A 27,070-nucleotide genomic window follows, 5' to 3' on the forward strand; every position below is an offset into this window, starting at 1 on the left:
TTTCCAATTTTTTATTTTTTATTTTTTCCAGCAGGATTTAACACTGAAACTGAGCAAGCGTGAGTGAAGCAGAAGAGCGCTCGGCCTGATGGAGGCCTGGGGTTAACCAATGCACGGAAGCAGAGAAAGTTTGTGAATTTCTGTGAGAACACCGAATTTTGTGTCATCTTTTTCGCTAACTTTAACTCATTGTTCTGGATGCTGTTTTAGCGACCTGGAGCTTGCCAAGGTGGAAATTGTTAGACTAAACCTGTCTGTGAGTTAGCAACAGAAATATTGCTAGCCTTTTATCTCCTTTTCCTGCTTTGATTTCTCCAGAGCTTACCTGCACTGTCTCTTGTCCAAAGGACATTTTTATACCTGTGCCGATAAGTGGCAGAGTGCTCACGAAGGGCACAGCACAGTGGCAGCCCACAAGGGAAGCAGTGAAAAGCTTCCTTTAACATCGCTGTACGTGGCAAACCCAATTTTCAGCCGTATATGTCAGCGTGGCAACTCTTCTTGTTCCCAGTCAGCATGCTACAGGGTAATCGAGAATACAGCTTATTGCAGGCTTTTGTTTCTCTTCCAAGATTCGTTCCTTTTCATCCCTTTCTGTGCCGAGTGTAATACACAGAACAGGAAGCTGAAGGCAGTTTGGCTGGGGAAACAAGACACAATAATTAAAAACAAAATCAACAACAAAAATATGCAGAAAAACAACAAAAAAGCAGGTCAGCAGAGAGAGAGAAAGACACCTTTGACAGAGGAAAACGAAAAGAAGGAAAAGTAATGTCCAAGCTGTTCTCAACCAGCGTGAACGGAGGTTGTGAATAACAAAATACAGAGATCTTGCCATGTCCTACGCAGGTGGGTCGTGCTTTTTCTGTGCTCCCTTATTACTGCCCACCCCACTACAGTCAGAGCGGCCCATGGCAGAGGGTCAGTTGACAGCCCTCCTCGCCAGGAGCGAGGCCACTGGTTAGGTGGGAGGTTAGAGGGCAGGGTGAATGCTCTGGCCTCAGGTGTCCTTCCGAAAATGAGTGTTGGAATTTGGCCCTTAACTCCTTAAGTGGTGCGGAGAGAGGCCTTCTTTTCTCTAGGTTTGGGAAAAACATGGAAAAAAAATGACTGAGGGAATGAAAGAAATGCACTCTGGTTCTGCTTTCTTTGTGAGCTTCGAGCTTTTGTGTACATAGAAATGCAGATTTATGAGATCTTGAAAATGCAGCACTTGTATCAATTCCTTTCCTGGCGTTGAGCACGAAGAATCTAATAACCACCAGGTTCTCCTGTTGACGCGAGGAGGATCGTCACTTGGATTTGATCCAACCTCTAAGTATTACAGATGAGCCTAAGGCACTGCTGTAGTGACATATTATCCTGCATATCCTTATAGCGCTATTCCTGTCTTGCCTTTTCTGGATGCTCTGAAAAAAGACAGTGGCAGAGATGCACCTCGGGGCTGATGTGCTGCAGCAGTTCCTATGTTTCCGTGTTTCACCCGGACTGCTGCAGCTGTCCAATATGGGTTAGACCACCTGGAAAGGGACAGAGTGCCTTCATCGCTCTGCTGGGGGCCCGAATCTGCTCCCCTGTACCAGCCAGCAGGAGGCATGAGGCACCTGCACAGGCAGCACGGCGGAGCTGAGGATCCTTCAGGCATGGGGGGGCTCAGCGGTTCCTGCCAGGCAAGGCAGCTGAGACGATCCACTGCCTGCGACCTCATTAAAACAGCCTGATTGGGGCTGCTAATCACATAAATAAAGAATTAAATCATAGCATTAACCTTCTACAGGGAAACCTGCCCTGGCAACACTGGCAGAATTAGATCTATCAATTATTTACAGGGTCATTTGATAGAAATGTATATAGATGGCAGATTATGAGCACTTGAAGCAATAAGTTAACCATAAATTATTGCTCTGATAAGAATCTTTTAATATTTTCATCTTCATGTCCTGAATTAAAAGCCACCTTGCTTTTCTCTCTGGAAGACAGTAGCACCACACATCATTTATCGCAGGTAGATCAAACAAAAACCATGCCCCAGCATCGAGGATTTTCACACTCCTTTTTTACTCTTGAGGCTCCTTGTTTTGCTGGCCATCCCTCCTGTGCAAAGAGAGCTAAATGCAGGGCCAGTTCCTCACCTGCTGTGACCTCTCAGAGCTTCCTTGGTGGCAAAGCTATTGAGAGGACTGGAGCATGTGTCCTTGCCACCACCGAGCTGAAAGTCAGTGCGCAGGTAACCTGGCTCGCCAGTGATCTCCTGTCATCCCCCAGTGCCGCACAGCACCAGGATGCTTTCTGCAGTGGCTCTCCGGTGTTATTCGTCAAAGCATTCAATTCCATTAAATGCCATGTAGCTTTTCCCTTCTATCTAAGGACTGCTTGGAAAAAACGCTCTTGAATCAGATGTGATGATGAGTTCATTGTTTTACCGATTCTACTGGGCTTGCAGGAATGACAATGGTACTAGATGGGCTTGTTTGCTGACCGGAATTTGAATGTGGATCTGCAGATAGCACACAAAAGACTTGGGCATGTGGAGTGGAGGAGGGTGGGGAGACTGAAGGGAAATCTGTCATTATTTATGGAAATATCCAGTATTCATGGAGCCATCTGCTGTGAGTGATTCAAGTCTGAGAAGTGTCATAAAATGAGAAAGCATAATGTAAAAAGAAAAAAAAAAAAAACACAACAACAAAAAATCCTGCATTTCTCAGAAACCTGAACCAGTGAATACGTAACCTCAGAATCTCTCTTTTTAAAGATGCTTTGCAAATCTTCTGCCAGATTGAGAGATAAAGATAGATGATATTTCTCAGGTTTCTTTCCTCACCCTTTTTGGAGCAATTCATTCCATTTGTTCATTTCCAGCCTTTTAATTATTGATCATGTCTTTTCCTTTTCACTTCCTTACTGTTACGGACTATGAGACAAGGGGGAGTTCGAAAAAGGTGTTTGAGACTGCTTAGACCTTGAAGCATTGCGAAGGTCTTTACTGTAGCCACGGTTTTCTCGCTACTGAAGCATCGGTTGTGTTGCCAGAATTTTTATTAATATTAAGAAATCTTATCATGGGTGGGACCCTCATAACACTCCCGTGGACCAGGTCTAGGCTGGGCTTCTGCCCTGTGCTGTGCCCTCGCAGGTAGTTCAGATACTTCATTTATTGATTTGATCATGCTCATCTTTGCACAGTCAATATACACAGACAGTGGGGAAACTGAGGCAAAAAAAAAAGAGGCAATGATTTGCACAGCATCACAGCAAGCTACTGACAAAATTGGGAATAGACCGTATCTTTCTTGATTTTTCATGGGAAATAATCCTGGGAAAGTCCTTTTCTCCTCTCCCACGTGTTGCAGTCAAGGGCTATGTATTTAAAACTCTCCATACTATTAGTTTGGTTTTTAAAATACTTTGTTGCTTTTAATTTGCTGTTCTTCTTGTTGGGTTATCTCGAAGCCCTGCAATGGTCCTGTTCTCCGTGCAGGGTTGCCTCTCTACTTCCAGTATTCCAACTTCATGCCTTAAAAATTACATCTCCAGCCTAGCAAAGCACATAAGGATGTGCTCGAGCACCACAGATTTCAATTGATACAATTAAGGATGCTCTTAAGTGCTTGCTCTTTGCCCCTTTCTTCCATACCTTGAACAAATACTGTGCTCCATGAGAAAACCAACAGAGAAGTGGTTCAGATGCTTGGTTACTAGTGATTGCCATTCTTTCTGGATGCAAGGTTTGGGATTTCCTAGGGCCAAGGCCCTACCAATGGATTACTAGATTATAATCAAAGCTAACATAGAAAATTGGACGGGAGGGTACCTTTAAGAGTTCACCTGATGTCTTGTTCCTCAAAGCAACACCGGCTCCACCTTTGCCTTGTCCGATGCATTTGTCAAGCCTCAGAAATAAGCTATAGAAGAACTACAGCAATTATTCTCTGCTGTTTAGAACATGTCTAATCCAAATTTCCCTCAGCCATGACTACTTGCCCTGCTCATTGTGCACATAGGGAATGGGCTCTGCCGTTCCTCTCCACAAGAACCTTTTGCAAACCTGCAAACTGTTACGTGGTCAGCTCTGCGTCTTCTCTTCTGCAGACTTGTTCCAGTTCTTGAAGAGCCTGTGCCTTCCCCAGCTGCTGTTGTCCTAGAGGTACGTTTCACATCTGATGGAAGATGCCTTAGCTCCTGCTTCAGGAGACAGCAGTGTTTTCCCAGTGTCTCCTTAGCTCTAGAAACAACTCCTTCCTTTTGTGTATAATTTGAAAGCTTTCAGCTGTGTTTTTTTTTTTCCCCCTATCTTTGCACAAAAGCTGCAGAAGGAGCACCTGACTGTGAATTACAATGTTATGGGATAGTAACTAAATTTTTGGACAGATCATTTGTTCCTTTCTTTAATTATACGGGACTTGTTCCAGCCACACTCATGCTAAGCAGGACCTCATTCAGTAACCAGCCCCTCGGTAATCAATGTGTCTGCAGGGGAGGAAATACGGTGTGCCAGGTAAGGGAACCTTTGCTTCCTGTCCCAGGTCACTCGTTTCTCTCAGCTGTAGCACAAGTTATGTTTAGTCCAGTAATGAAAAGCTGATTGCACTAAAACATCTGTGAGGTACACAGTCGTGCTGTCTGCAGTGCACTGAAAAATGGTCCTTTGTTTGCTTGGGACACCAAACCCATTGCAAAAAGCAATATTTGTAGCTAATCACCATAGTGATTTGAATTTTCATTTAGCCATTGTGCTAATAGAGGCAGCTGGAAAAAAAAATCAGCACAAATAAACACAACTACTAAGTACTGTCAGTTTTCAGCACCAGGAGCTGCTGGAAGTAATGCTGATGCGTCCAACCCAAGAAATCTTTTTAATGTGAAATGATATATATGAGGCCAAGAGAGGAACACATTTTATCTTGTTTGCTTAGACTCCAGAATAGATCTCTGAGTCTCCGGACATAATGATTGCTTAGGCAAGTCAAACACTGTATATCACCTGCTGAGCATCTGATTCATTGACTGAGTGGACTGAAGCCAATTTAACCAGCTGGAATCTGTAATATTGACTTCCATGGTGTGATACTGATCTATAGCACCCAGAGGATTTGGCCCAGAGACAAAGGGAGGCAGCATTTCCTTTGGGTGACATCTTTCCTGCAGGCTGAGGTGGACGGTAGCTGTCCTGTGAACCTTGCTTGCCCGAGAAGCGGAGTGTAGGGCACGTGCAGTGCCAGTGGGTTTTGTCATGCTCCCTGTGGATGCTTTAGTGTTATTCTGGGAAAGGGAAGGAAGGAGGCTGGACCCAGCTTTCCCTTCTGCTGAAGAGGAACCAGACCATGCATGATGCCTCCCTCACTCTTCGGAGCCCCAGCAGAGCTGGACACTACAGCTCCTGCCCAGCAAGGGCAGCAGGGGACAGGCAAAGCAAGGCCTGGCAGTGTGAGTGCTGCGACAGCCCTGGCGCTTGGCACTGCCAACATCAGAGTTACGGCACTACAGTGGTACTGCTCATCATTATTTCCTAGCTAAGTAACTTAATTTACTAAATCTCTACAGCTTTCCATATCTCCATAACCAAAAAAAAAAACCACCATGGGGACAAAAGGCTAAGCAGAATTTATTATTGCTCTTTATTATTATCAAATCTTTTGCCTTCTTTTTAAGATTTATGAACCTCTATTTAATTAATTCATCAGGAAACTGAAAAAGCTAATTGTGGGTTCATATGCATTTCCATAGGCAGGGGCTCATTCCCTTACCAGATGTCAATAATACCTGATCCGTGCAAATGGAGCTTGGCTTGTGGCAGCCTGCTGCCTGATCTAATTAACGTCGTGACTCCAGTCCACCCTGAGCAAGAAGGGAGCTTGGGTTTTGCATAATTGTAAGACTGGGGGTAGGCAGGATTAGAAACAGGGAGCTGAACTCCAGTGTCTTGAAGGCTCAGTTCTGCAGTGCTAACCCTCTGTTACCAGGGGTCCAGATATAGGAAAGTGATGACAGAGGCAGGCTGCTTAAAAAAGAAAACCTAGGAGGAGCTCTGGAGTGCACTGCCCAGCCCTCGTAACTGTTTGTAGGGACAGAAGGGGCTTGTTCACTTGAATTCAGGGTCATGTTAGGTCCCTTTTTGGTTTGCTTTGATCCTTCTAATGCTGCGATTCCCCCTGGGTCAGACAATGCCAGGCTGCCTCAAGCAGAGCACTATTTCACTTGCTGGGTTTTCTTAGGGCAGCATCAGGATTTGGTGGCTTGAAGAAGAGTTGCTCATTGGCCAGGACCATGTGCATCATCACCTCGTGGCCTCTTCTGGGCACACAGATTATCCTCTCTTTAGGGAAGGTACTTTTGGGGGAGCCTGGTTGAGACTTCATGTTTTCCGAGGCAGGTCTCAGCCAAGCATGGCTTGCTTTTATTTTTGTTGTTCCTAGCATTATTAGCACACAGCTTGTTTTCAAAGATAATGATGTGGAAAAAACAATAGCATCCTGCCAAACTCCTTCAGTATACAGTCTGCAGGTTGTGCTATATTATCTGCGTCCTACTACGCACACTGGAATGGTTTGTAAACTCTGTCTTGTGAGCTACAAAGGAAATGAAAATATTGAAATACATCCCTTCCCTTCCCTGCCAAATAGGCCTTCCTTCTTCTGGTACTTTTCTATCTTTGAGCTGTATTTTAAGGATCTTGTTTAGCATTTAAAAAGCTACTGCTGCACTCTATTATCAAAGACATATTTGTTAAAACATGCATATGAAAGGATTTGTAATTGAAGTACAGCTTTGATATATTTAATAGGATGTAAAACTGCCATCCCTTTTTAATAGGAGATGCTTTATGTGCATTAGAAGTAATATAATAATGCCTCTCCACTGAGCTCTACCCATTAGCAGACTTTTTTTCTCCCTTTCTTTTAGTTAATCTTAAAACTTTAATGTAATCTAAACACATTAACATCTTTTTTCTCCCCTTTCTGTACTTGGAAGTGCTTTGAACTGAACTTTGTTTCAAATAAGAGATAGCTACAAACATGGCATCAATATACGGTGCCCCAGCACTGCTTGACAGATGGTCCATAAACCAGAACATCTCCTTGCCTTAGAAATGTTAACAGTAATGGGAGCGTGGCTCTATGTGGGAGCGAGGGAGCAGGCACGCATGAGAATGACCTTGTAAACAACGCACCACAATAACCATGTGCTTTTGTATATTCCCATGTCTCAAATGTAATCAAACACCAGAGCAGCAGAAATAGAAAATGTCAAAAAAAAAAAAAAAAAAAGTCCTCTTTAATAGCTATTTCCATGTTGCAGCCTCAGAATTCTTTACAAGGAATTGTTGTTACAATTCAGGAATTCGGGACATAAGCTGGTAAACCTTAAGTATGCCAAACTGACCAGTGGTTTGGGGTAGCTGTAGTTTGGCATCTCATCTCACACAGAGCTGTTTTCTCTTCCTGCCAGAACTCAGGATCAGGCACTATTTTGCAAGCTGGCTATCCAGTGTTAGCTGATCTTGGAAAATCCTGGATATGTCTCAAGGCCATGTCAGAGGAACCCAGGTGAGAGCCCCCTGATTTCTAACCTAGTACCCCGCTAACATCCAGCAGGATGTATTAATCACAGTTGTTGTAAGAATATTCACAAAACACCTGTGATGTTGTTGCTTTGTTAAGAAATGGAGCCCTTTCAAAAAGAAAATATCTCCCCTTTGATTCAGATACACTGCTGTATTGGCCATGATCAAACTTCCATTGCAACTGTGTGAGTATACTTACTGCTTTTCCTGAGAACATCTTTTAATTCACTCATTCACTGATACCTCGGAGCATTTTGAACATGAATGTGTTGTGCCAGTGACTTATGAAGCTAGGTAGCTGTAAGCTGTGGATGGAGGCCTTTCAGAACAGAGCTTACCACCCACTGCACGTGTCCACTGTGAACGGGCATGTTGTACAGCCTGTGTTCGGGTGGCTGTAGGGATGCTGCCATCATCCAGGACCATTTGTAGGAAGTGGTCACAAGATTCAGACTCTTGGACTCTTTCCCAGTGAATTTTTGAAAGAACGAATATTCCTCTAGGCTGATAGAGTGACTGTGGGATGGCATAAGTGGTCTGTCATCCCCCACGTGGCTTAGATGCAGCATTGTTTGTAGAGTTGTCAGATTCTCAGCTTGGGACTATAGTTTGTCAGTGCTGCAGCTCCTTCTGCCTCTACTGCTTTTCTTAGCAGCATTCTTAACCTGTCTCCTCTGGCCTGCATTGCAGCCCACAAATAGCCATGTCAGCAAGGAGGCACATTTATTCAAACAACACAGGTGTCTGAAAGAAGTCTGAGGCTCTGTATGTAAATATGTGAATGTTAGAATGCATTATACAAATTTAAATTGATGTTTCATGACTAGACAGAGAGAAAAACTCCCTTTCACATGGGGAATAAATACATTCTTTTCCTAAAAAGAAACAGTACAATTCATTCAATTTGCATTTGGATATTGCCTTTGTTCAGATAAGTGGTGTATGTTTGGGTGTTTACAAACAGCAAGAATCATGCAAGGTGGTTTCAGTGTTTTCTAAAGCTGGTTCTTTTTTGCAGATGTAAATCCATCTCCCATATCTGTGAACATCTGAATTCTAAAAACCAGATGTATTCATTAACTGTCCAGAATATGAAAAAATAAAACAACCCTCTGATGGTGATGAACCTGTTCTGCAATAGGGACTGCTGTAAGGTAGGTTTAAAGAGAAATTTTTAAAATGAATTGTCAAGCCGCAGTTCAGGGATTTTGTCACTGGTTTCACTTTCAGTGCACACTGAACTGCAGTGAGCACAGCATAAATGCCAAGTCAGTTGAGTGTCATAAACTCCTCAGGTTAAAGTGAACTTGAGCAAAGTGCTGACTAGCTATCTGGGGTTAGGCAGATGAAACGTTTCAAAACAATCCAGAAAAACAGAATGGGCTTAGAACGAGGTGGTGAAAGAACTGAAGAAGCATTACTGCAGTCAAAGCTTTATAAGAATTCTAGTCTGGTTTGAAAACAAAAACAAGTGAGCCAAGTTGGCAGTGAAGTCTTGGACAAAGCTAACTGCACCCTGCAGTGTGAGCTCTCTGTGAGATGCAAGTTCACTCCAGGCCTAACCAGACTCTGCTGGAGAAAATGGATTTTTTTTTTTTCATCATTTCGTTAAGTTTTGCAGTTATTCCTGCATAAGTTAGCCCTTACCTTTTTCTTGCAGGACAAAGCCATTGACCCAGAGCACATCACCAAACAGATTAATTACTGCTGGACACAGAACACTTGTCACTGCTACTCCATCCAGTTATCTATGAGGGATCTCCAGGAAGCCTGTCACAGGTAACAGCAGTTCTACTTTTTGGCTCATATTTGGTTCTGTACTCAGGTAACTACATTTTCAGAAGAGCCTTCCCCACAGGGGTATTCTGCTTCACTGCTGGAGGTGCTAGGTGTAAGTTGCTCCAGACTGCCCCAGGAATTTTATTTAACTCGCAATTTATTTGAAGTTGTCCTTTCTAAGAGCCGGGATAAATGCTCCATAGAATTTTAATTTTAGGTCAGATGTTTAGTTTTTCTGTCCTCTTCTCATTACACAAGTGTGTAAAGAAACCATTTGGGCAGAGTCAAGTATAAATATGCTTTCTAATCATAACATGCTTTCTTTATAGCAGAGCTCATGGAGGAGTGAAAGCAATACTGCATTATGTCAATATGCTCTGGTGGTTTATTTCAGAAAAAAAAATGAACAGGATTTACTTAAGAAAGAGTAGTCTCAGAAAAAAGTACCTGAATCAAAGCATTCACAAATGCATGTATGAACTACAGTGGCTTGATAATAGACTAATTTTACTTAAATGAGGAAGCAAAAGCTCTATTTATGCAATTCCCAATGGTCTAGTCTAATAAATGACACAGAGAGACTGCCTATTCTAATTTCTTTAGTGTCTGGCTTTTGTTATTAAAGAGCATGTGTTTTCAGAGCAAGTGTTACCTTAAGTCTGCTTCAGTGAAGAGATAAGTGCCACACGTTGGCTAAATACATAGGAGCAGATTCCTTAAGAGACCTCGCAGCCTAGGGAAAAAAAAAAAAAAAAAGACTCATTTAGTTTACCGTGAAGAGGCATCCATAGAAGCAGAAGAGGCATGTTTAGTCTTGTCTGAGACATTTGCTTTCCCTACTCTAAATCTTCCCCAAATGCAAGAAGAAATATATGATTTAATACTGATAACTTGTGCTCACAGGAGCTTTGGCATTAGTGAAAATGAAGTGCTCTGTTGAAGGCACTAGTTTCTTGAGACTGAAGGGGAAGGAAGGATTCAATGTCATTTCTCTTCCTGAAGCACAGTATGGAGCTCACCTGAAGAACTGTGAGTACTAGTTACCCCCCCACGGAGCAAAGGTATGCCATTTCCAAAATTAGTGCTTCCCTTCACACAGAATTAGTCTTCTGGGAATTATTTTCCTCCCTTCCTCACTGGCACGCATAGCAAATATTTTAACCTTGAAACATCTTTTTGTCTTTCCTATGCCTCGGTGAAAATTAGCCTTGGAATCCTAGCCCTCATCTGTGAGGCTGAGGAGACAGTGGTGATAGCGTCTTGATTTCATAGAGTAATTTCACCAAGGCTGACTAATGCACAGCCCCAGCTGCACAGGAACATCCAGAGTGGTCAGTCTCCCTGAGAAGTCTCCCCAAAAGTGAATCCTTTAGCTATTTTCAGTGCTGGCAAAGAGACTCCTTGCCTGCTGGGTATTGGGGGCCACCACCAGGGTTGGCCTCAGTGAGGAAGCTGTGTCCTTCTAGAGATGCTGCTCCTGACTAACATAGGTGTCAACACAGGTCAAAACCCATCCTTGCTGCCTGGTCCAGGCAGAACCCTTTTGCTGTCGGGAAGAACTCAGCCATCAAACTGTAGCAGTACTGTGGTCTCTGGAAGCTAGATCCCCCAAAAGGAGCCATGACAACAGCTGCTGCTTTACCTTCTTTTCCTTGGGGACAGGCAGGGACACAAATTCAGCTTCTTAGTTGTGCAGTGGCAGTGGAGAGGAGGCTGCTCTTTTGTAGCTGCTGCGTGCTCCTGGATGGAAACTGGGGCTGGATGCAAGTCCAAGCTCTCTAGAGAGCTTTCTGATAACGCTTCCATGGTGCCGCAAGTCCTACAAAGAAAATAAAATACACACATTCATTTCACAAACCCTGTTGCAATCTATCCATTGGCATAGATATTCCCCCAGTCAGCAACAGAGGCCAGGCAGCAGGTTGGGTTGGATTTGGGGAAAAAAACTCAGTTGCTGTTGATGTACCTGTTGGAAATGGAGGTCTCTTGGAAACCTGGGCAGTTATCTGGGTGCTTGAATGGAAGGTGTGGATCACTCACAAGAAATGGGGTGACGTGCCAGTGCCTGGAGAGTAATGAGAGCTGGGTAATGGCATCCAGACAATTACAATCTTATGTTGGCCTTGTCTGAAATGGAAAAACCAACAGTCTAAAAGGCTATAACACTGATTCTGTAGAACATTAAACTATTACTTTATGCTGATGATATCCTACTGTTAATTAAGGACTCGCATGCTTCCCCTCTTGCCTATAATGAATATTGCTCTCTGAGTACAAAGTTATCATTGCACAAAATTAATGACTCTGAGACTGCAGTGATGCAGCTTTCTGGAGTTTGCCCTTCAGCCCTGCTTACCTCATGGAATCTTAAGTGGGCACCCAAAAATACAGTACAATTAGTTAGAGGCTGATATTAACAAAGCCCCAGACAATGTAATTAAAGATAATTTAAATCCAATTATCAAGCAGGTAGGAAAAGATTTGGAGGGATAGCCAGTGCTAAATAAAAGCCAATGTACATGATTCAGTAGGCCAGATTCTGCCCTCATTTGCAGTCCCATCAGGTTGTTAAAATAGAAATGAGGACATCATATAAGTCAGCACCCTCAGAATCACTGTCATAAATGTTCTTGTGACAATATTTTGCACGAGCAGCAAAAGCCGTGCATGCTTTGAGTTTACTTTGAGCATGAGTGGACATAAAGACCTATACACACTATGAATAATCCTAATCGTTACTAATAATTTCATTCCCAATCCACCCCATAAGAAAATGACAATCAGATAGGAATACTTCACCTCTACTGAAACTCAATTTTATTAAACATACTTGGATCCAGACACAGTATTCAGCACTAGAGAATTTAACAAAGCCTGATCTGTACTACCAAGTTCACATTTACGCACAGCCCAGAGGCTTCTGATGCTATAAAGAAAGCTTCTTATAAGTCAGCGTAAAACTTCCTGAATAGCTACAACAAATACAGTAAAAATACATTTCAGGTGACAGAAATCTCAGGACGAGAGGATGAATTAAAGATGTCACGGGAGACATTTGAAAAGTACTTATAGCTCTCAGGATGAGAAATGTTAATATTCCCCCTAAATGTCATATAATTGGCCCAATTTCATGCACCAGAATCATGCAGATTTTCATGTTTTTTTTTTGTTTTTTTTTTTGATTCCTAAAAGGGATAATTTTGAGTGAAAATGGCTGCATTTCAGGGAAGCTTTTTTTCCTGCCTCTCACTGTAAACTAATATAGCTGTTAAACAGAGGTTGCATTTCAGCAGTGGCTTGAATGGAAATATCTTTCTGAAAAGCACATGAGATCCTTTGTGTTGAAAATATAAATCAATTATTTTTGGAGTGGCTTGAAAAATTAAATCATGACAGTCTTATTCAAACAGTTTTCTAAAATGCATGATTTTGGGGGCTAGTCAAAATGTTCTGCAGAATTAATTTTATTTCTGGAAAAAAGGCAGAGAAGATCCAGTCCAATCCACGTCCTTGGATTTTTTCGGTCTACTGTTCGATCAGCCAGCTGGGACAAGGTAGCAGATATGGTTTTGCCAGGGAAGGGGTCAGTGCTGTAGAGCATGATACCCACCTAGCAAAAGAGAAAGCCAAAAGTGGTAGAGAAAGCAATGACACATATTTACCGTAGGATGGAGCAGTGGAAATAAATGAAAGGTGTCGATGAAAGAAGTCTGGGCTGTAGCAGAAAAGGAGAGCCGTTTGCTGTACAAGATTCATGCTGAACAGAAATGACTAAGAAAAGGGCATCATCCTGCTATAAAACAGCTTCTGTAACAGCTCTACAGCAAACACATAGATGATAGCGCTGTAAATACATAACAAAGTTTGTAGAACTCAGCATATGGGAGTTCCTGTTCAAAACTGCAGCACAAGAGGTGTGCTTTTCTCCTTTTGAGATACCACATTCACTGAGTTATAGCCCTAGCAAATTCCTGCCTGGGAAACTGGCAACTTTCTGCACATACTTTCAGGCTGCACGGATGTGCTCCCAGAAGTCATGAACTGCCATAGAGAAAAAATGAAAAGATAACAGGAGTTGGGTGATCCTCTGTGTTTCTGAATTAAACTATTTTTTTACCCCTCCAGCAGCAAGCAAATTCACATTTCTATTCTCCATCCTCTCCCTTCTTGGCTGTTAACAGACTATGAGGCACCCCAAATTATTATCATAGAATCATAGAATGATTCGGGTTGGAAAAGATCTGTAAGATCATCTAGTCCAACCCTAGTACTAAAGTCCACCAATAAACCATACTACTAAACTCTAAATCTACACATTTCTTGAAGACCTCCAGGGATGGTGACTCAACCACTTCCCTGGGCAGCCTATTCCAATGCCTAACAACCCCTTCAGTAAAGAAATTTCTCCCTAATATCTAACGTAAACCTCCCCTGCTGCAACTCGAGGCCATTTCTCCTCGTCTTATCATGTGGTGCTTGGGAGAAGAGCCCAATCCCCACCTTGCTACAGAATCCTTTGAGATTGTGGTAGAGAGCAATAAGGTCTCCCCTGAGCATTCTCTTCTCCAGACTAAACAACCCCAGCTCCCTCAGCTGCTCCTCACAGGACTTGTGTTCCAGGCCCTTCACCAGCTTCATTGCCCTTCTCTGGACACGCTCCAGGGCCTCGATGTCCTTCTTGTAGTGAGGGGCCCAAACCTGAACACAGTACTCGAGGTGCGGCCTCACCAGAGTCGAGTACAGGAGACAATCACCTCCCTGGCCCTGCTGGCCACGCTATCTCTGATACAAGCCAGGATGCTGTTGGCCTTCTTGGCTACCTGAGCGCACTGCTGGTTCATATTCAGCTGACTATCAACCAATACTCCCAGGTCCTTCCCTGCCAGGCATCTTCCAGCCTCTCATCTCCCAGCCTGTAGCGCTGCTTGGGGTTGTTCTGCCCCAAGTGCATGTCCCGGCACTTGGCCTTGTTGAACTTCATACGGCTGGCCTCAGCCCATCGGTCCAGCCTATCCAGATCCTCCTGCAGAGCCTTCCTACCCTCGAGCAGATTGACACATGCACCTAACTTGGTGTCACCTGCAAACTTACTGAGGGTGCACTCAATCCCCTCATCCAGATCATCAATAAAGATATTGAAGAGAACTGGCCCTAGTACTCAGCCCTGGGGGACTCCACTAGTGACTGGCGTCCAACTGGATTTAACTCCATTCACCACGACTCTTTGGGCCCAGCTATCCAGCCAGTTTCTAACCCAACGAGTTGTATGCCAGTCCAAGCCAAGAGCAGCCAGTTTCTTGAAGAGAATGCTGTGGGAAACGGTGTCAAAAGCCTTACTGAAGTCTAGGCAGACTGCATCCACAGCCTTTCCTATTACAACGTTCTTCCTCACATTTCATAGCTGGACTAGAAATTGTCAGCAAAGACAGCTTACAGGGAGAGTTAAATTCACAAGAAAATAGAAATTGACAGAGACACTTGTAATAATCAAAGATCTTAAGATGTTAACATTATTGTTGAAGGATTATGGAGCAGTTTGCAGTACAAGAACTTTGTACTCCCTCTGTCTGATCAATGTTCAGTTGCTGCCTGCGAGACAAAGGGAATGCAGATATTTAAGACTTGCAAGCTTTGAGAAAACTATGAGAGGCTACGGAAACATAAGTCAATGATCCACGGAAGGAAGGAAGTGGTGACACCATTTTTGCTGAAGGAAGTCAGGACACTCAGACAGATCGAGCTATGTCCCAGCAGCAGAAGTCCTCTCCCTGGCACATGCCCAGCCAGCATCAAGCAGCTACCGAACAACATCGCTCATTTCTGACCTCAGGCCTGGTTATGGGAAAGGCAGTATATCCTGCTCTGAGCCTCGGGGGAAGCTGGTCTGTGTGCCCAGACCTGGAAGTGAGAAGGACTCTCATGCCTCACAATTTGAAGGCATCGGTGAGCATGTGGGTAGGAGCGGTCATTGGTGCGTTCTCCTTGGGTAGGCAAAGAGTTACTGACAAAGCTTTTCACCGACAGCTCAGAAAATTGAGCAGGCGTGGTAATAAACAAAAGGTCTTCTCATAGATCACTGATTAAAGTAATTGATAGAGAGAAGAAGCAGAAGTGAATAGAGGCAGGCTAGTGCTAGTCTTCTTCCAGAGCTGTTTTGGGTCCAACCTGTTCAGCTTGTGGTAGGAGGTTGTGCATAACAAGGTAACACAGTTTGCCTATGTTCCTAAATTATTCAAGGTTTTAAAGCTAAAAGTTGATTGTAAATAGTTGGATCTGCCAGAAACTGACAGGTAAAATGGAAGATGAAGTTTAAATTGAACAAATGCGAAGTCAATCACATAGAATTAAATAACAGTAGCTGTGCACTCTAAATAGGTTAAACTTTCTTAAGAGAGAGACATAACAAGATCGGTGGCAGAAAGCTGTGCAGTATGGTGCCACACATCATTTCGGGTGAAAAAGGAGACTAAGAAGCCAAGCCTAACAGAAAAAATGGTAAGTTGAAGGGGACAGGAACAGATGGACACCCGTTTTTGATACACTGTTTGAGAATGCAGGCAAAGCACGAGTACAGCAGAGATGCAGTGTTAATCCCGACATGAAAACAAACACCTACACAGGTGCTGTGTTGGATACAAACCGAAGACAGAGTTGGGAGAGAGAACTGTTTGGAAGAGAAGGAAAACAGGAGCACACAGTCTGCACTTCTCTCCTAAAGAAATTATTCAGTGAAACATTATCTACAGATAGAACTGGACTTCAACCCAGGACTAGTTTCCCAACTCAGATAATCAGGGTGGCAGTCGTAAAGCCAGAGAACCAGGTATTTGACAGACCTTCATTGAAGTCAATATCCTTTAACACTGATGTCCCTAAATTGTCTAGTGTTACAGACATCATTTTACCTGTGTTCGGTTTTAGGTGTTGCAGTCAGTCTGCCTAGGTTTGTTGTCTTTCAAAAATCCCACTGCTACCCCCCCCAAAAAAAACAAACACACAAACAAAAACAATCTACCCCGCAAATTGTCTCTAAATAGAAATTTGAGAAATTTGAGCTTTGTTGCTCTAGTTTATGATGCTGGCAGGAATTAAAAGTTAGTGGAGAAGAGAGTAAAATGTATTTTTTTTTTACACATTTCATTTCAGAGTGCTTCCATCACCAAATTTCTGTGCTAGAGCTGCCTTTGGCAGCCACAACAGCATGCAGCTGTGGCTTTTCAGAAACAGAAGAGGCCAATGGACCTGTTGGCCTTATTTTTAGAACTACCTTCAGCTTTTCTGCAGGCTTTGAAAGTTAACTCTTGCTCTCTAATTTTTGTCCCATCATCTGGTTTGTTGACTTTAATTGCAAGTTCTCCGGGGCAGGGCTCATTTGTACAGTGCCTGTTGGGCCACAGTCTTAGTCTGGGTCTCTAGATACTACCATACTACAAATGATATGTAATAATAATTTTGTATGTGATCAGCTGCATTGTAATGGCTTTTTTTCTTCTGGGCTTTAAACTTTTTTTATTTGATTGCATCCTTGCCCTAATTTCAAAGCTGGAAAATAATAGATTTTCTGGAGAACAATCCCAAATGTCTTATCTACAGCTGATCTGCAATTCAATATAATGATTCTTTCTTTTTGATGATTTTTTTTTCCTTTAAATTTGAATAATATCATTTGTGTGATGTTACTCAATCTTTCTGTTTTAATTTGAAATCCTATTTTTAATCAATTAGGAAAAAATGACCTAATTAAGGAGTAATTTAGGCCAGCAACTTGAACGTTGTTTTATAAAGTAGCTGCATTTAATTGGAAATGTGCTCCACTACTGCATTATGTTAGGAAGTAATTTGGAAGAATCAGCCAATGGGATCCCCTGGCTGCACTTCAGAAAGAAGAAGCAAAGCTGATGTCCAAAGCAGTCTGATGGACTTGTGCTTTATTAGTAGATTTGCTATGAGCCTCAAGGTCCAGGGAATTGTCCTGGAGTGATGGGATGCTACCACCACTACAGGTGGTGGTAGGATCTGAAAGAGGAACGGGCACACCTGACACGTTTCTGCTCTCCAGCCTGCATCTCATTCTTAGCATTGCTTTTAGCATCGTGCACCTCCAGAAGCAGAGGGGAAGAAACAATTGCTACTCTGCCCTGGGCATCAACAGCCTCTGGAGGGACCGCTGGCTTCCAGCTGATCACTGAGGGTTGCTGTACTGCAGAGCAGGTATTGCTGGACAAACTTAGCAGCACATCATTTATTCATGCAGGCTCAGACTTTTTCCTCAGAAAACAGCTCTCAGGGAAACACTTTACAAAGGCCTTGCAGTGTACTGACAGAGCCCTTGCTGCATGTTAGTGCTTCATGACAAGGAGCAGCAGCATTGTATTCTGGTTGAAAAAAAAAAAAAAAAAAAAAAAAAAAGATACCCAGAGAACGCTTGCAGGCTGAGATCACTTCAGTTTTAGCCTAATACTTTTTGTCATTGAATTTCATGTCAGCCCACTATTTATTTTCTGAATCTTATGGGTGATTCCTGAGCCCCTGAGGAAGCCAAAGAAGTTGCCACCCCTTGGTATTTAAGTGTCTGTCGTACAAGGAAGCCCTGGCAGCCTGGGAGCTGTTGTTCAAGGCACTGGCAGGAACATGTGCACCTTTGTGATAGTGCAGAGGGGACGCTTCTGCGGACAGGACAGAAATTTGGTGTCCTGGTAGTTTAGTCCACAGCTACTGATGCCTAGTTCAAGCAGTGACCGGTCTCACATGGCAGAGCAAAGAAAGGAGCAACAGCCACATACAATTCACTGAAGTCGAGCTGCAAAGCAAGGCTGGTGCTCTGCATATCACCTCTAAAATCAAGTGTGCCTGGATGAAAGAGCTCACAGCTTTTGTAGTCAAATATTGAGTTCCTTGGGAGATCCACATGAGCGGAGCAAGCCTCCTGCTCCATCCTCTAAGTCAATAGTAGCAATGCATTATCAGATTGCCTATTTTCCCAGACACATTAAATCTAGTTTGACAGAGGTGAAAATGTTAGCTGTCTGCAGCCTTACAGAGTTGGCAAAATTCAGAACCCTACAAAAGTATCAGCTTTGATTAAAAATTGTGTCACACTTCAGGAGAGAGGATATGTGCTCACCTAACCTGGTGGGCTCCTTCAGTGACAGCTTCATTTCATCCTTCGGGCAGCACGAGATCTGGAAATGGCAGCACAGAATCCCCATCTTGCTGAGCCAAATTCATGTACAAAGCACACCGCTGTCAACAGGAGCTTTAGATGTTCAAAGGAATTCAGCACAAGTTGCATCTTGCCCTAATCCATTTTACCTGAGCAGGCTAAATTGTCCTTCTGGAGGTGTCCAGACACAAACCTCTCCATATTCCATTCAAACACATCAAAACAGAGCATTGCTGCTGTTTCAGCAAGCCTGGCAGCCTTCTGACTTTGTGATCAACTAAAACTCCTGGAATTAGATGCACAGATTAAAAATCCAGTTGGATCATAAATCCCACTGCCACAAGACACAGCCTTGGGACCAGGATTTCTCCTCCCAGCTTTAGAGGCCAAGGTTTCAGAAGATGGGCATGGAGAGGGAGCGCTGCCTCCCCAGGGTGCTGGATAAGCCGCTCTGAAGGCACCTAGTCCCATTTTGCAGTGCAGGAAGAATCTAGCTCGTGCTCACTTAAAGGAGGATGAATCCAGGCTGAAAACCCTACCAGGGTGTTAAATTCATGGTCTTATTACCAGATTCATGCCATTCTCCTCCACCCCACAGCCACCATATACAATGTAAACATGATCACTAATGAAGCAGAGTGTGGCTTCTTGACACTGGAATTCAGCAATGACCAGCTAGTGGGTTCTTGACCACAATTAGTCCGTTAAACTGCCAGCTTTGTTGCGCTTATTCTGACTAACTTGTGCTAAAGCAAAGCTTTTCTAACAGGAGAAACCCAATAAAACTTACATGATACCAGCTGCGTTTATAATGACTGTCACATTATTTTGGTACAATGGATGTCCTGCAGAGTCTTCTGAAACAGGAATGGGAAGAGGATTGTGTCTTTGCTTCATAAGAATCTCCAAGAGAACTCAGTACCAGTAAAGAAATACATGATATGAAACGTCTGGATGCTGAAGCCAGAGAATATCTGTTTAGAAAATAGGGATCTTTTTTAATTAAGAAAAATTAACCACTTCACAGAAGCAACAAATCAGAAAAATACAACAGCCCATTTAGAGAATGGGAAAAGCAAGTCAATTGTCTGTTCTGCTCCTGAAATCAAGGCGTTTCTGTGTGCAGGGGAGGGTTGTTTTCCTTAGAAGAAGAAGAAGCAATCAGTGCTAACTAATCAGCACCAGGCTAGACATTTAAGAGGGTCCATAACTGCAACCTGTAAGCATTTACAAATTGCTGTCTTGACTGAGCATAATGATATTTTACAAAAATAAAAACTATGTGCTTAGCACATAGTGTAGAAGTCTGGTTTTTTGTTGTTGTTGTTTGCTTTACATCCAGAAGGGAAGGCTGATTTTTATAGAACAGCTTTGACTTCTTAAAGTTAATTTGAAACCACTCATTTTCAACCGGTGGCATCTAAATTGGTGTCAACGCTGATTTTTCATATGTTCAGATGAGAAACGTTTACACTGCATCATTTTATTGCACCTTCCAGAACAAGAGCTGCTCATAAACCACACATAATGCAAACCCTTGACAATTAAAAATCCCCTGTACAGATGTAAAGCAATCAGAAAGCACAGAAAGAAGTGGAAAGAAAGGCTGCGTTTACGTTGGAGGCAAGCTCTTTGGATGAGCAGCTTTCCCTCTCGCTTCGGAGACGCGCTGCTTCTGCCCCCGTGAAGAACAGCAGCGGTGAGGGACGTCTGATCAGAAAGCCTGAGCTGTGTAATAGGGTCAGCATCACAGGTGTCGGGGCCAAGTCATGGAAATGTGCTCTGAATGGCTAGTGCCAGAATGCACTGATTTAAGAGGTAAAACAAAACCAACAGGAAATAAACCCAAATGAAAGAGGATTAGATGGCTGGCGAGATTATCCAATAAATAGGCCCTCGCTTGCTTCCTTTTAATACAGCCAGGGGCCAATGAGACCCATGTTTCCAGCGTTAATGGGCCTAGCTGAAGGCATTAAGACATTTTATAAAGAATGAGAGGCGAAGGGATTAGGAGCGATGGGAATTTACGGAGCGTTTGTGAATTAGCATCAAAGGATGTCTGACTCCATGGAAAGTTTGAAAAGCAGAGGTAAATGGAGATACCATTATGGAAGAAAAATAGCACAAAATTTTCTCTAGTTAAAAACAATGCTGTTATTTAAATATAGCTCATTATACACGTATGTTAATTTCTCTCCTGAACTTTAAGATATAGAACAGACTGAGAATTTCTATTCACTCTTGCTTATCGTAGAAGCACAAGGGATATTAACTTTGTTAAGAGGATTACCAAATGCTCAGGGTCCTGGTCTAGAGTGGGACTTTGTGGCATGACTGCAGCCTACACGGCCCATACAAATACTAAGCACTGCAGCTGTGTGTGCTGAAGAAAGCCGTATGATTTAAAAAAAACACCAGCAAACCACCTTGTTTCAGGAAAAATGGCTATGGAAAGCAGGCCTGTTAGAAGAGCAGCGTACAAGCAGCTACACCAGACAGGGGTCATGTGGCTGAAAAGCCCTGGGCGCACCAGGTCCAAGTGTGCAAAGTCCTGAGGGACATGCGAATGCTGAAAACAGTTTCTGAACCTGCGTGCCCGTGCATATGCACTGCAAAAATTGGCTCACTCTGCTCATGGGCCCTGACTTGAGAACACCTGAAACCAAACCTGGTGCACAGGGTAGAAGCAGCAGTCCCGGGAAACAAACAAAGGCGTTCAAATAATGAAAAATGCTTCTCTATCTGCCACTATCATCCAAGTTTCTGAGGTTATTCATGGTGCTTCAGCTGCTGCACACTCACAGCCAGTAGGTGAGAGGCTTTAGCACGTCGCATACAGAATCATCTTTGAGACTGTAGTAGCAGCAGTATTTGTCTCATCCAGTGTCCCCCCCTCAAACCAAATGCTCATCATACAGGGGAAAAAAGGAAAAAAAGGTTGGGACTGACTCCAAAAGACCTTCCAATTTTCTCCTGGGTTTTAGTCCAAGAGGACTCTATTACCATGAGTGTGGGGGCAGTGGGACCTTTTATTGAAAGAGCCCAAAGGCCTCTGCAGAATGAGGCAGATATTGAGCTTTGATGGAGTGCAGTGCTGGGGTCGATTCTAGTAATCTTTTTCCTGCCCCCTCAAAAAGCCTATTGGATTTGCCTACCGGTGCAAGCTGTTGACCACTGCCGTTTTCCGTCAGTATTTGCTTACCAGACAAAAGCTGCCAGCCTCCCATTTGTGATGCGCACACACGGCTGCGGCCAAGGTCACTTGTCTGACTGTACAAGCAGCACTTGGGGAAAAAAAAAAAAAAAGAAAAACTCATCATTGAAGCTACTCATGGCAGCCTTTCCCCACACAAATGCAAAAGCTTGCTCTGTGCCTGCATGTCGCTGGCAGCAAGTTTGTGGCACCCATCCCTCCGCACAGAGGGAAGCAGAGGGACAAGCCAAACAATGAAGCCACCAGCTGCAATTACTGTAAATGCTCTCCCTGGGATTTATTAGCCTCCATTGAAGATGACTGCACGTGAAAATGCACCTGAAATGGCTGATTCACAACGTTTCTCCTAATGGAAACCTGCTTATTCAGCAAAACTGGAAACACTGAGGCATTGCAGCCCAAACCAGTAGTATTTCAGTCCTGCAGTCCCACTACGATGCCCCACGAGAGTAAAAGCCAGAGCATTTTGTGCTGCCAGTGTTCGCTGGGGGATGGATCCCTTGGAGGGCCACCACTTTGCATCCACATGTAAGGAAGTGGGGAGCGCGTATTTTTGATAGATGCACGCGACCATGAGTTCAGACAGGGAGAAAAAGCTGCGGTCAGAGAATGGGAAGAGAGCTTGCAGGATGCAACCACTACGGGCAAATGAAAATACAACACTGGCAGCATGGTCACGGAGAGTTAAATAACCATCCAGAAACAGCAGCTGCTCACAGCCGTGGCTTCCTGGGTATTATAATAACATTATTAATAATTTCAGGACTTCATAATATTTTGATGGACAGATAGCACGAGCTAGGATCTAATAACATTTGTTGCTGCTATTCAAGTTTTGCATTATTAAATCAGATCAAACCCAGCAGAGTATCACCTTTAGCAGGATCTGATATTCCTAGGGACAGACAAAACTTTTTAAAAGGAGTTAATGTTTATTCACCCTTTGAAAATAAATAACAAACTCTACCTGGAGGTCACTAGAGAGGACGGTGTACTTTTGCTTTGTAAAATCAATGTAATTACCGAAAATTCTACAACAGCAGAAAAAGAAAAAGCAAACCGAGTCTCCACTATGAGAATAATGGGCTAGCCCCTGAGCTAGCATAAAGCAACTCAGGTCCAAGGAGTTTAGAAGTGAAGCTTTGCTCAGGAGAGGACTTGATTTTGTCTATTCATATTGATTTGCATCATCTGAAGATCTGCCCCAATATCCCTATAAGATTAGGAATGCATAGTGCTGTGAAGTGAACTGTATAATTCAATATTTTATCTTTTCTTCAGGCAGGCAGGCAGGAAGTGGGCTCCAAGGTAAGAACTAATCAGTAGAGTTGAGAGAATAATTTACAGTGGAATAATTTACTCAATGAATTTAGCTTCTTATCTGCTGAGAGACTTCGCAGCTCTGGAAGGCAGAAGACATAATTGCGGGGTCTCTATTGCTCGCAGTATTTCAGGGCAATGACAGAACTTCAGGCAGAGCTGGCCACTGCTGATTAGTGCCAGGGCCTTTGCTCACTGGCAGGAACTGTAATTTCCTGACCAGAAGGAGCTGAAGAAACCCAAAATGCCTGCACTGGGAGGGGGCAGTAGGCCTGGGCTCAGCTGCCTTGTTTCTTGGCACTTGTCCCCTGTAGACTTGGAGCAGCCTTGCTTTAGCCTCAGTTTCTTGTTGCAAAAAGCCACATTGGCAGCAATGTTTCCTCCCCATCCTTCACTCCATAAACCTCCAACTAGCTGGGACAAACCTTCATTATCTCCTGCTCCTTCTCTGCAAGCAGATGGTGTGACAGGAAGGCAGACAATGCTGCACGTACCACTAGAAGGAGGTAAAACCAGAAAGAATATGCAGCAACATCCATTCTTGCCCTTTTCAGATAATTTTTTTCATCAGGCTCTGGTAGCTGGGATAAACTGTATGGATGCTCTCTTGCTCCTATTTCTAACTACCAGCACCCCCTGCTCCAGCCTGGAATTGCTGCAAAGGAAAAACCGTCCTCTTGGAAATAGGTGAGACCTGTGTGCCTTCCTACGTAACCACAGAGGGGAGGGAAGTGTCACCGCTGTGTCTTCGTGCTGCCTCTGGTTTCAGAAATCTGCTCTCAGCCACTGCCAAATGCAGGAGGCTGCCTGTCGCCGGCTGCAAGAAGCCTGTTTTGTGTTTGACAACGCCACCATGCTTCCAGAATACTTCGTCATGTCTTTGCTTTGCTCATGTCTCCTCTGCACTGTTGGCAGCAGCTCGTTTTTATTTCAGAGATGCTTCATGGCTTGCAGAGCCCAACTTTCACTTAGCTTTGAGTCTGCTCCACCTGCTCCAGAGCACACAACAGCAGCTGTCTGTGCCCATAAGCACGGCCACTTCTTTCCAAATACCAGCTAACAGAAGACACGAGATAACCGTGCATGTGCGGCATGTACCAGCTGGGCTCACCACATACCCACTCTATGTCCTATACACACCTCATATACAGGGCACTCCGTACACTGGGGCATCCTTCAGCGATCTGACATGGACACACTTTCACAACGACACACTGACCTAAATAAAATAAAAGCACGTTAAATTAGTTTCGTGCACATACAAGATCAGTTTGCACGACAGCAATTTTAAATCGTTGTAGCTTTATAGCACTGCTTGCTTGTTTAATGCTTTTTTTTTTTAATGTAATGATGTCAATAGTAAATTTCAGCTTTTATTAGCACACAAAGGAAAACCATGAAGATGTTAGCAAGCAAGTAGCAGCTAAGCGGATGATCAAAGGGTCTTCACAGTAAAAATTGTACGCTGAAGTGCGTGTATGAGAAATGAAATATGTTTTTTTGGTCTTTCTATGAATCATATGGATAGCAAAATGAGAAGAAAAATACACTTGCCTTATCACACTGCGGGGATTATCAGTACCCTCTGAGACCACCTCTGCTTGTCACGTACACCTTTTTACAGGAATTAAAACACTATTATAGCCACAGAGTACTGATACTGTTTGGTAGCTTCTTACAGCCATCCCATCCTTTATCTGCTTGTTTCACATGCTGGAAATGAGCGCTGTTACCAGTACATGCCAAGCGCATCGTCTTCAGCTATATTGGGAAGAAACAGCTCTCCCGAGTGGGGCAGCCAGCACAGAAGTCCCTTCCTGGCTGAAATGAGCCACCAGGAAAGGCAGACGTGTGCCCCGGAGAGCGTGACCCCCCAGGAAAATGGGCTTCGGCATCCGGCGGGGTCAGGCACGCCGGTACCTGGCACCAGCACTGCTGCTGGGAAGGTTATTTCAGCACGTCTCCTGTCTAGACAAGCCATCGCTGTGCCTGTGTGAGGCTGCTCCAGCCATCTCCTGCCCACCAGCCCCGAGGGGCTTCCAGCAGATGTGCCGGGAGCCGCCGCGCATGCTGCTTTCAGCAAAGAGGTGGCTTCAGCAAGTCCTTGCTGCAGGAAACCAAGAAGACTTAAATCGCACGTGCAATGACCCAGGGGAGCATGGGGTAAAAGCAGGCTGGTTTCACGGGCAGAAGGAAAGGCCGAGGGCATGCAGGAGGCAGGATAAAAGCAGAGAAAGGCCAACTGGGTGGCAAGCCGGTCCTACAAACAGGGCTCCTACACACAAGCACTCGCTGTCTGCTCCCTCTTTTGCAGGGGAACGCTGATTTAAATTAAAACACAGCAAATTTAGATCCAAATGCAGCTCCCTTCCTTTCCCCTGCCTTTGGCATGAAGAACGGAGAAGCTGCTGAGCACGAAGCAGATCTTCTCGTGTTTTGATCTGCTTTTGCATCTGTGTATTTGATGCTGTTTATTCTGACTTTCTGAATACCAGGTTTCCTCCTCAGGAACTGAGGCCGACAGACCTATTTAATCTTTCATATTGGCCACAGCGATAACTTCTTATTAAATATTTCATGTTGTTGTACTGATAAAGAACATAAGACAAAACTTGGCATGAATACGATCCAGAAGAGCATCTGCTTAAAAATAAAACACTTGGGAGAATCTGGAAGGAAACAAGTAGCCATGTGGCTGGAAAAAAAAATAATTCAAGGTAAGCAGGTCAAGCCTATAAAGAAGTACTTGTAAACAAAGAAAACCTGAACGTTCCTAGAAAACATCAGCTCTGGGTGTTTCACCCCCTCAATATACACACTTAGTGGTCTGCTGCTATTCTGTTTTCTAAATCCACCCGCTCCAGAGGGCTGAAATGTAGGCAAACACAAGCAGCCTGACCAGAGTGGGCACAGATGCGTGGGATGAGAGCTGTCATCCTTGCAGCACACATGCTGTGGTGGCAAGATGGAAGTTGGGAGCTACGTGCTGTGGTTAGGGTGTCATGCCCTTATTTAACACTGCAATAATCCACGATGGGTGCAGGCAATGGAAACGACCTCTGTGGTGCCAACGTTTAAAGGAACCCTAGGTGCAAACAGCTTCCCCATCGCAAGGGGGACCCATTTGGGCATCAGGAGCCTATAAATTCAGTCAAATTCAGCAGTCCCTTTCTCAGACATTACACTATTAAAGGCTAATGCCATCCCGCCAGCACTTATGCTTTCTCTTGTCCCAAGGCCTGAGCTAGCCCAGGCTGCTTTGACCCGGCCCCGCCACACCACATTGACCCTTGTGGCCTCCAGTTGCCACAAGGAGCAAACCCAGGCACAGACCAGAGCACTGCTGGCTCACAGCCGTCCACTTACCCCCGTAACACTGCAGGTTGCTGCAGATCCCCTGGTGTAAAGCAAGCACAGCTGCTAAGTTAAAGAAAAAATCAGAAAGCTTAAAGACCTCATAGTCACTGGCAAAGACCAAAAGCAAAGAAAAAGCAACCACTAAGCAATTAATTGAAAAATTATTGGCAGGCCAGGCCAGAGTGTTGCTGCTGCCTTTAATGATAAATGATAATAGGGCCAGTCAACACTATACAGAAGGATAATACAAACACACCCTCTAGAGTGAAAGCACAAAATGAGACATACTATTATCATAAATAGATTAATTAAATAGAAAGAGAACATTAAAGAACAGGGGGTTATTAGCGTGCAGGCAATAGCCTATTACAACAGTGAAGTTGATGAATGCAGGTAGCCAGGAACACAGTGCACAAATACAGGAGCAGACAGAAGAAAAATGTTTCGGAAACTACAATGCAATTATCTCCTCCCATGGCTTTGCAACTGCTGTGTGGGAGCTGCTGGTTTTAGGGGCTGGGTGACTCTACAGCTTAGCCAGGAGCTTTCCCGTTGCATGAATCTGAAGGTCAAGGGCAGAACTTGGCCAAGACATGGCGAGAATTTTCCACCTGCCTGTAAAACAGAGCTACCTGATAGGAAGCTTCTTGGTTTGTGCTGAGAAATGACTTAC

The 27,070-nt window shown here is 43.9% G+C and overlaps 2 long non-coding RNA genes across 3 annotated transcripts; one reads left to right on the forward strand and one right to left on the reverse strand.

Annotated features, from left to right (window-relative positions):
• LOC121069767 lies at positions 1–27,070 on the reverse strand. Of its 2 annotated transcripts, XR_005819607.1 has the most exons (9): positions 26,407–27,070; positions 24,181–24,259; positions 21,709–21,790; positions 19,297–19,480; positions 18,468–18,525; positions 11,310–11,408; positions 10,986–11,162; positions 9,996–10,076; positions 1–640 (listed from the first exon to the last, which is right to left on the reverse strand). It is a non-coding gene; the product is annotated as an uncharacterized LOC121069767 (long non-coding RNA). The 2 variants fall into 2 exon arrangements; XR_005819608.1 differs by lacking the exons at positions 18,468–18,525; positions 19,297–19,480 and having other exon boundaries at positions 26,407–27,067.
• LOC121069768 lies at positions 7,293–10,991 on the forward strand. The gene is made up of 3 exons (XR_005819609.1): positions 7,293–7,547; positions 8,583–8,718; positions 9,225–10,991. It is a non-coding gene; the product is annotated as an uncharacterized LOC121069768 (long non-coding RNA).

This window comes from Cygnus olor, chromosome 4 (assembly GCF_009769625.2).
Source record: "Cygnus olor isolate bCygOlo1 chromosome 4, bCygOlo1.pri.v2, whole genome shotgun sequence".
NCBI classification, from domain to species: domain Eukaryota; kingdom Metazoa; phylum Chordata; class Aves; order Anseriformes; family Anatidae; genus Cygnus; species Cygnus olor.